Here is an 11,430-nt window from a genome sequence, read left to right on the forward strand (position 1 = left end):
CATGTATTCGCCATCTGAAATGAACATTAAAGAAATGAACGTTATTATAAATATCTGTCTGAGACTCAACAAACATATTTAAACTCGACACAAAATACTAAAAATTATCTTGTGTCTCCTTGCAAGAACCTTATAATTAACTCACAACTACCTTTGAATGCTGAAATGGCATATAATAGCAGGATACGTGAAGCAGACCCACCTAATGCTATTGAGAAATACTTCCCAATTGATTAAATTGACTTGAGTATTAATAAATAACTAGGGTATTTACACCCTTTTCACTCTATGTTATTTAAACATTAGAAGAAGAACTTTAGTAGAAGATAGGGCAACTTACAACGTTTCGGAAAGCGAACCTCCCTCTCCTCCTCTAGCAACGTGCTGTAACTGTACGATGATAATAATAATAACAACATCAACAATACTACTAATACTACTACTACTATTACTACTACTACTACTACTAATAATAATAATAGTAATAACAATTATAATAATAATAATAATAATGATAATAATAAAAATAATAATAAACATAACAATAATGATAATATTGATCATAATAATGATAACGATAATTATGATAATAATGATAATAAAACTGTTGTTTACCCATGAAAGCCTTATCAGCCTCATTGCTATTTTTCCCGAGGTCCTGCAATTATATTTATTTTATGATTCTTTGGTACGAACGTATTTTGTTTTTAGTCTCGGGTCACAGGGAGAGATTTTTATCGCAAATTACAATAAACGCCAAATTCATCCTTGATCTGTAAAAATGTTTCCTTAAAGTGTGTTTAATTTGCACTGTTGTAAAGGTAAAAACACTATGTTTTTGGCAAAAGGCTATAACGCCTTTATAATTCTTCTGTACCTGATAGAAGCTAGAAACTAATGATACCCTTTTAGGCCAAGAGCATTAGGTCAAAATAGGCTTAAACCTGGACATTTTTGGTAACAAGCTGATTTTTTCAGGATAGGTCCAGAAATATGTCTAAAATAACATACTAAAAGTCCTCGTGAATCCTCCTTGAGCGTTTTCCGTAATCCAAGATGGCGTCCAAAATGGCCGCCATTTCCTGAATTTCTTATAGCTTTGCAACTAGATCACCCAAATACAAAATTTAAATGTCTAAATATATGTTTTTTAGCATAAGGAACTCATTGAAATACATGTTGATAAATTTTGAAACACACAAGTAGCTATAAACCACTTTAGCCCATCCCGAAATCCAAAATGGCGCCCAAAAATGCCGCCATTTCCTGTATTTCTTATAACTGTGCAATTAGATAACCCAAATACCAAATTTAAATGTCTAAATATATGTTTTCAGCATAAGCAACTCAACCAAATACTTATTAATACATTTGTTAACACACAAGTAGCAGTAAAACTACTTGAGCCCTTTCCGAAATAAAAAATGGCACCCCAAATGGCCACTCTTTCCAATTTTATCTCATTGTATTAAAGTAGATACGTTATGAATACAATCAAATGTCTATACTAGAAAAGCACCATTGTAATACATATCAGTACAAATAAACCTTTCATTAAATAATTAAATACTTCTTATACATAAAGTATACACACCCACCCACCCACCCACACACATATGCACACATATGGCTGCTTCCATCAGACTGAGAGTGTGCAACCGTGAAGAGTACTCAACGTTAGATGGAACTGAAAATGGAGACACATTAGTACCAATTAATGTTGCACGGGCAAAAGTCACAAGGTTTCAAACAGGAAATACACCTCAATAAGGGAGTTTACAGATAGCACATGGTACAAATGACCCCAAATATCCACAGATCTTTAACACATGGAGAAGTTCCACTTTGAGCATATTAGAATTATAACTGCCAAAGTCCTAGATGTGCTTCTAGAATACCTTTTGTTTGCCCTCTTGAAAAGAATACTTCCACCTGCGTATCATAGAATGTCCCGTTGGTGCATAAATGAATAATGTTACATAACTTTCATGAGCGAATATCCAGTATTCATCTCTGTGGGTTTTACCTTTCTGGTACAAATGACCTTTATCTGCCCATGCGCAGATTGTATCTATGAACTGGCTTATAGCACATATGCCATGTCATCTCAGCTAGTCATTTCTGTCGCCAATATTGTTGAAATAGCTGCGTATAAACACCGGAAGAGTGGCTCACGTAAACAGGTAGACATCTTGAACTGAGCAACATGAGCTTTGTCCTTAATGGAGTGGTTTCATGAAAGTGGCCATGCAGAGTGACCAGTACGAGAATTGAAACTCTGCCCTTCATAAATTTAGACCCCTCCAATCCGAGTACCATCTACACTGCACTATACTTTGCACAATCACAATGTGAAAAACATAACTTAAGAATATGTGCAGTAACATTTGACCAGCCCTCGTACATCAAGGCGGCAGAGATTGTAGCTTCTTCTCAAGACCTAGGAAAAGTAATCGTCCGTTTTGGTGGATTTAAGCTCCTCATGTCATATCTCGGCAGCATATAGTCCTTGCATGGGCGGAAGTATGCTTGCAGAGCTATGGGAGACAGTGTACGCCACAGGGTCTGTCATACATATGCAATCTGGTCATGCATTTTCCCCTTCTCTTCGTGCTCACATTCTTACTTCAGCTGCCCGCATTGGCGTGTTGATGGGTAAACCTGGCGTCTTAGACAGCATAGATAAGGACCACTTAGCAAATCTGTATGGTGCACTCCTCAACCAGGACAAGAAGGTGACTGCTGTACCTGAAAAGAGTGTGTCAAACAGTTAAAGTCAGATCATTTCACAACTCTTTGACCGGGCAGCAGGACACAGTAGGACAGGGAAACTTTGGTTGCAGTATATCCGACATTTATGTGTCTCTTCTGCAATGTTTCATTCCAGCTGAAAGGACAGGGGACTGGAAGCTCCATCTCAGCTGTGTGAGGGAAATGATACAACATTTCCATGCTGCAGGACATCTTCCCTAGTTCATATCAAATCAAATTTTTACAACAGATGGAAGCTCTAGAGCAAACCATGCCAGGAAATGAATATACACAATTTGCAGAAAAGGGATACTTCACCATCCGCCGTGTGGATTCATTCTGGGGTGGAAACTTCTCTGATCAGACCATTGAGAAGTTCCTGATGCGGCAGCTGAAAACATCTAGAGAAATGACTCGTGGACGTGGAATCACAGACAGTACATTGGCTAAGTGGGTTCATGGACTTCCTCACTGTGTTCCTACCTGTGATGAACTGGAACAGTTCACCGGAGTACACACTGGTATATCAGAGCAGTATAAAGACATACAGCAAAGTATCAGGTCAAGAGACAATAAAGAAAGATGTATCTTTGTTGGATGGCTGCAGGCACATCACCATTTGCTGGATACGAAACTAATTGCCTGGTCTCCTTGTCAACTGGCATCGTCGCTGGCTCATCTGTTAATTGTCATTAACCTGTACAAATCGGCCTAGTAGCGGCATCCGAAACGATGAATGGTAGGAAGTTAACAGATATCAAGCTACGTACATCGTAAGGACAAAGTGAAGACCATTGGTGCCAAGAGTAAGAGAGTGAAAATCAGGGGACAAAGCACATAAGTCAACTCAACGCTACTGTTCAACAGAATCACATGTGTCCTGAATGCCAACACTGAGATGGAATCGTTCTTTGCTTATGAACCTTTTCCCACGCACTTTCCCTTTCAAAGGTGGGGTGATGCGGAAGCAAACAAAGAGTTATCTGGGTCTCCTGCTGAATTCGTTCTCCAAGCAATCCAACCTGCCAGAAATGGTCTCTTTGTTTAAGATGATGGTCGCCTACTGCACCCCAAAGCATTATGGAGCTCATTTGACGGTAGTGTTCGATGGATATGGAAGTGCAACTTCGACAAAGGTAGCTGAGACGAATAGCCCAAAGATGTACCTCTTTATTTGATGGTATTATATGCCAACAAGCACAACCCAACACAGCTTCCCTTGCCAACAGCAACAATAAGATGAGACTTATACAAACTCTATGCGACAAAATACGTATCAAGCAGGCAGAAGCGGATGCCACTACCCTGATTGTCTCTACAGCACAAGCAGTAGCAGAGTCATACAGGTGCCCGTTGTTGTCGTTGGTAAGGACACAGACTTACTGGTCATGCTAGTTGCTCCGGCAACCACTTCCACAGATATGCACATGCTATGCCGCAGTAATCCTGTCACGGTCCTGTCAACATTCATGAAATTCAGCATGCCATAGGGGACACTAGAAACTGCCTGATGTTTCTTTATGCTTTGGCAGGGTGTGATACGGTCTCTGCAATCTACCGTCAGGGCAGTCGTAAAACTTTCAATATGGTCCACAAGAAACTTGACTATGACTTGCTTGATACATTCGCAGTGGAAGCACCCATTACAAGGTAAACAAAGAGCCGGGAACTTGGGGCCAGCAGTTTTGAATATCTTGATGACTACCGTCACACTGCATACACTTAAGCGGGCAATTGATCGCAGTTCTCTGAGTTCATCCTTTCAGTTAGAAAGTCTACCTCCAACTAGTGCTGCAGCAAAGCAACATCCATACCGCCCATATCTTACAGTCATTATGTATAAAAAGCTTTAGCGACCTTGGTACTAATGTGTCTACATTTTCAGTTCCATCTAATTTTGAGTACTCTTCACGGTTGCACACTGTCAGTCTGATATCGTTGAGGATGATGGAAGCAGCCATATGTGCATGTGGGTGTGTGTGTGTGTGTACTTTATGCATAAGAAGTGTTTTTTAATTAAAAGATTGTTGTACTGATACGTATTTCAATGGTGCTTTTCTAGTCTAGACATTTGATTATATTCATAACGTATCTACTTTAGTACAATGAGATAAAATTGGAAATAATGGCCATTTTGGGTGCCATTTTGGGTGCCATTTTGGATTTCGGGAAGGGCTCAAGTGGTTTTACTGCTACTTGTGTGTTTCAAAATTAGTTAATAAGTATTTGGTTGAGTTGCTTATGCTGAAAAACATATATTTAGACATTTAAATTTGGTAATTGGGTTATCTAGTTGCAAAGTTATAAGAAATACAGGAAATGGCGGCAATTTTGGGCGCCATTTTTTATTTCGAAAAGGGCTAAAAATGATTTATAGCTACTTGTGTGTTTCAAAATTTATCAACATGTATTTTATTGAGTTCCTTATTCTAAAAAACATATATTAAGACATTTACAGTTTGTATTTGGGTTATCTAGTTGCAAAGCTATAAGAAATTCAGGACATGGCGGCCATTTTGGACGCCATCTTGGATTGCGGAAAACGCTCAAGGAGGATTTATGAGGACTTTTAGTATGTTAATCTAGACATATTCCTGGACCTATCCTGAAAAAATCAGCTTGTTACCAAAAATGTCCATGTTAAAACTAATGCTCTTGGCCTATTTGAAACGCATTTCAAAGTCATGTTATACCTGCTTGAGGAGTCGCTTCTGACACTTGGAGTGTTAGGTTGCTTATGATCAAGCCTCTCCACCCAGTGCCCCCTTGCTCCTGGAAACTGTGGAGGGGGAAAAATCATCGCCAGTTGTCGAATAGGCAAGGTGTTGCAAATTTGAGATATGGTTTCCAAATCATTAGCAGTGATCACAACAATGTAATATTATAGCCCAATAATCGAACGATAATATGAGACTATTATATTGTTTTTCGATTTTTTTTTCCATGAACATCAGAAATACATTATTGAACATATGTTTGTCTTCGGTTATTAAACTCAATAGATCAGCAAATATTTGTTTCTTGAGAGGTAAATTTATTTATATTATGAATTTAAATTACCTTAGATATATGTTTGTTAATTTGTTGCAAATGAAAATCAATAAAATCCCTGTGGAGGGAAAATAATGAAGAAAAAAAAACTGAATTACAGCAATACTATAGGGTAAGATTAATTTTTTTCTCAAAATAAAGTTTGTAATCAATATTTCCCAAATCATAAACAAGTTTAAGCAAATTTACAAAATGAAAGATACATACCTTTGACAAAGATAAGTACAATGAGACGGAGAGAAAGAGAGGTTCTTTTGAATTTCTGTGACATATTAAAGAATGATTATTCATTACAATTTTCTCTACGATGCACCCTTTGCTGTTTCTCCTATTTAAGCTATAGATTAGACACCTGCTATGTTATTTGGGACAGATTAGTGTCAAACGCATTTATAGAGTATACATGTTCCCAACTATTATAGGTCCACATCTTCATGAGTGCAAGATAAACTAATAGTAGTCCACGAACCATCAAGGCTCCTAGCTAAATCGGAGATTATCTTTCTGCCCTGTCAGATGTAGGGTCACGTGTGGTCACATATTCTGCGGCGCCCGGAGGAGCCCGGAGAAAATTGATCGAGTGAAATGCAAGGCGCCCGAAAGGGTGCCGGCAGGGTGCCGGCCGAGTGCGGGCCGGTAACCTACGAGCTCCGTCCGATGAGCAGGCGTACCGATGGCTCCCGGAAGGTGCCCTGCCGGGGCCCGGCCGGGTGCCGTGCGGTGCACTGAACTACAGAGTGAGTCAGAAAAAGTGTCACACTTTTTAAAATTTGTATTGTTCGAAGTATGAATATTTAATCATGGGTTTCATGATATATCAAGATAGAGTACCTAAATGTACCTTCCGGGAGCCATCGGTACATCTGCTCATCGGACGGAGCCCGTAAGGTTACTGGCCGGCACTCTGCCGGCACCCTGCCGGCACCCTTACATGCGCCTTGCATTTCACTCGACCAAGTTTCTCCGGGCAACCTCCCGGGCGCCGCCGAATATGTGACCACACAAGCCGTAGAAATGAAAATCGGACGGTTCCCGTACGGTCTCTAAATCCACGGCAAGCCGCCGGGTAGGGAAAATCGTACGGGGCCCGGTTTATATGTGACCTAGGCATAAGCAGGCCTATGTATGCACAATATACACATTGATAACGACAAGTCCACGAATAAGTGGTAAAGATCTTGGCCCCGTTTCATAAAGCCTACCATTTATTGTGATTTTGTTATTAATGGTAAATTCCAGGAAAATCTTGATTTGATTGGCTGTCGAGCAATGTTGCCATGTTATTTGATACTGATGGCAAACTTACCACCAGTGGTATATGTTTTATGCGAATGGACCCTGGTTTGGAAGTACATGCTACGTTTCTGGAAATATTAACGACAGACACCTTCCGCGTGGAAACACTCACCTCCACCTCATTAGCATGTAGGCCTACTGTCAGAGCGGTCCTTGATTCTTTACGAGGGAATTCTCCTTCAAAGACATCTTCCAAAATGTTGTCAGGTTCCTTTTCTTTATAGAGAAGGTAAAAAAAAACGGAGACCGTGTAGAAATGTTTTTCAACCTCATTGATCAATTGGATTCGAGTAATAAACTTTATTGTATGATCCCTTAATGTTTAAGGTTCTGTTTATCCCCAGGATTGTTTTAGATCGTATCAGGACAATTACCCCCTGGGCAATCACCCCCCGGAAAATTACCCCCCGGAAAACTACCCCCGTAGGACGATTACCCCCCGGAAAATTACCCCCCGGAGAATTACCCCCCGAGGACAATTACCCCCCAAGGACAATTACCCCCAAGGACAATTACCCCCAAGGAGAATTACCCCCCGAGGACAACTACCCCCCGGGAACAATTACCCCCGAGGACAACTACCCCCCGAGGACAACTACCCCCCGAGGACAATTACCCCCCGAGGACAATTCCCCCTATGGACACTACTGGGCCTGGTGGCTCAGTGGTTAGAGCGCCCGTCTCATGTACGGAAGGTCGTGGGTTCGAATCCCGGCCGAGTCATACCAAAGACTTATAACAATGGGACCTTCTGCCTTCTAGCTTGGCGCTCAGCATATTAGATTGGAGAAGGGTAGTAATAATTATGTTATGTTATGCAGGGCCCGCTGGAAGAGCAGTTTCATAACTACCCTGGCTACCCTGGGTAAATAAAACGTTATTATTATTATTATTATTATTGTTACTACCCTCGAGGACAACAACCCCCGAGGACAAGTATAATATGTTTTCAATTTTTGTTTTTGATTTTGAAATAGAAATTGCCTTCAAGTTATATGTACGGTGCCATGTCAAAAGAAAATAAATATCCGCTCTCTGGTAATTCATCTCATTTGATTTTGTAACTCCAGCACAGCGTTTTTCAACCGGGGTGCCGCAAGAGAATGATTTGGAAAACGTTGATTTTGTAAAAAAAAAATCAAATACCAGAAACGGTTAAAATATGTAATTACAAGAGAAAATAAAATTTGGAAGATACTAAAGTGTCTTCCTTCCTCACTCGCTGACAATTTTTTGACAGCAAGGCAAATGAGGGCAACGAGAGGCCCGAATATCCTCATATTAGTGTATGAAGGTCATGACCGAATATATCACTTTTTGTATGTACATTCGGCGGCAGTGGCGTAATGAGCAAAAACGTTTGGGGGGCTGACCAAAAAAATCCGCAGCACCCCACTCTAACATGCAGGCCCCGCTGAACGTTTCGCAAAGTGGGGTATAGGGGCAAAGCCCCGGCGGGGGTCAAGGGGCGGAGCCCCCGAAGCTCAAGGGGTATGGGCATCAGTGGCGGATCCAGGAATTTCTCACCGGGGGGGGGGACCAAATGGCATGGGGTTAAATATATGTAAAACGATGAAGCGACAGAACGAGGTTTAAGCGGCGAGGGAGCGGAGCGACCAAGCGGGGGTTGGTTTGGGAGTGGGTTCTGGCCCCCTCCCAGAGTAAGAAGCATTTGCAATTTTAGAACCAAATTAGATGCATTTTTAGGCACTTCCTGGAGTAATATGACGTAAAATTGCTTTCTCCTACCCCTTCCAAGAGTAGGGATCTTTTGCAATTTGAGAACCGCATTTGGTGCATTAATGTCCACCGGCACTTCCTGGGAAAAAACGAGGCCTTCTTATTGGTTAGAAGTTAGAGAAAAGTGATTTGTCACATCTTGAGACGTTGTATATGCTTTGATGCCGCACAATGCACAAAGACGGTGGTCCGGTACTTCATCAGTAGTACTTGCAAAAAAATTCTCGAGTGTATAAACTGTGTCGTTATCAGGGGCGTCGCTAGATCTTTGTCAGTGGGGGAGTGGGGAGGGTGTAGAGGCCACCCATTACAGACAAAAGGAGCAAACAATTACCGACAATTATATTGATGCCAATGTCCAAATGTCTACAAATTTAACCCTCTAAACCTGTGGCCAGGAACAAAGTTATTTTTCAGTCTCCCCCCCCCCCCCTTTGACAGTTCCATGAATTATTAGAGAAAGAAGACGATCCATTGTACCGTTCTCGACTCTTATTTCTTGTTTGGATCCAGTCCCCCCCCCCCCTCCCGCGCGAAGCAGTTTTGACGTTTCAATAAATTATTACTTTTAATCCTTGTCTGAATTCATTTTCCCCCATCCCGCGCGAAGCGCGGAAGCTTTCACGTTTCATTAAATTATTATAGAAAGAAGACGATTCGTTGTACCGTATTCTTGTCTGAATTCATTTTACCCCTCCCGCGCGAAGCGCGGAAGCTTTGACACTTAATTAAATTATTAGAGAAAGAATACGATTCATTGTACCGGTTCCGACTCTTAATCCGTCTGAATTCATTTTCGCCCTTCTCGCGTGAAGCGCGGAAACTCTGACGTTTCATGAAATTATTACTGTTAATCCTTGTCGGAATTCATTTCGCCCATCCCGCGCGAAGCGCGGAAGCTTTCACGTTTCATTAAATTATTAGAGAAAGAAGACGATTCGTTGTATCGTGTTCTTGTCTGAATTCAGTTCCCCCCCCCCCTTCCCGCGCGAAGCACGGAAGCTTCGACACTTCATTAACTTATTAGAGAAAGAAGACGATTCATTGTACCGGTTCCGACTCTTAATCCTTGTCTCAATTCATTTTCGCCCATCCCGCACGAAGCAGTTTTGACGTTTCAATAAATTATTACTCTTAATCCTTGTCTGAAGGAAGCTTCGACACTTCATTAAATTATTAGAGAAAGAAGACGATTCATTGTACCGGTTCCCACTCTTAATCCTTGTCTGAATTCATTTTCGCCCATCTCGCGTGAAGCGCGGAAACTCTGACGTTTCATTAAACTATACTCTTAATCCTTGTCGGAATTCATTTTTGCCCATCCCGCGCGAAGCGCGGAAGCTTTCACGTTACACTAAATTATTAGAGAAAGAAGACGATTCGTTGTATCGTGTTCTTGTCTGAATTCAGTTTTACCCCCCCCCCCTCCCGCGCGAAGCACGGAAGCTTTGACCGGTTCCGACTCTTAATCCTTGTCTCAATTCATTTTTGCCCATCTCACGCAAAGCGCGGAAGCTTTGACACTTCATTAAATTATTAAAGAAGGAAAACGATTCGTTGTATCGTTCACTACTCTTAATCTTGTCTGAATTTAATTTTCCCACTGGGCCCCCTTAACGGTACAAATGTGCAGTGTTACATGATGTAAGTATGGAACGCCCGGCAGTGCTTGTCACAGTTGCTTCTGGAAAGGATTTTTTTTACTAGTGTTACTGTTAGTGGCCACGGCCCCTTAGTGACTATAAAAAAAAACATATGCTCTTCCTGGCCATTTGGGAATGTGTCAGTTTGCAACAGAAATGGAGAAACGCGCATTTTGTTGAAAATCATGTGATATCACGAACATTTATACATCACTTGTATATGGAATTGAAAATAAGTCATGATTCAATTTGTTTTATATATTTTTTGGGGGGGGGGCTGGCGCCCCCAAGCCCCCCCCCCCCCCCACCAGTACGCCAGTGCGGCAAGGTGCCCGCATGCAGTACTTTAAATAGTTTTTAGTGTGTGGATTACAAACTATTTTTTTACCAGTTTGAAAATGTCTTTTTATTCTTAAATGTGCCCATACGTGTGTGCATAGTACTTGACGAGAGCCAGAGTCATGCAAAATTAATAGTCTGTAAAGACTTTGGGATTTGGGAGAACTTTTGCATTTCTTAAGAGGGTATCGTGACTAACAAAAAGCTAAAATAACGCTGCTCCAGAGAAATGTATTTCTATGCATTTTGAAAAGCGCTGGACAATTACCTAAAACTTACATCCTTCATGGAAATTAGCAACCGCGCTGGCGTTGCATAAATTATAATAAAAGGGAAATGTGTAGTAATGAGAAAGACAACGTGCTAGAGTATTTGAATGTGTCAGATCGTCTTTTGCTATTGAATCCTGATTGTCCACGGGGGTAGTTGTCATCGGGGGGTAATTGTCCTCGGGGGGTAATTATCATCGGGGGGTAGTTGTCCTCGGGAGGTAATTGTCCTCGGGGGGGGGGGTAATTGTCCTAGGGGGTAATTGTCCTCGGGGGTAGTTGTCCTCGGGGGGTAATTGTCCTCGGGGGGTAATTGTCCTAGGGGGTTATTGTCCTCGGGG

The sequence above is a fragment of the Strongylocentrotus purpuratus genome, unplaced genomic scaffold (assembly GCF_000002235.5).
Source record: "Strongylocentrotus purpuratus isolate Spur 01 unplaced genomic scaffold, Spur_5.0 spur5_contig_851, whole genome shotgun sequence".
Lineage (NCBI taxonomy): Eukaryota > Metazoa > Echinodermata > Echinoidea > Camarodonta > Strongylocentrotidae > Strongylocentrotus > Strongylocentrotus purpuratus.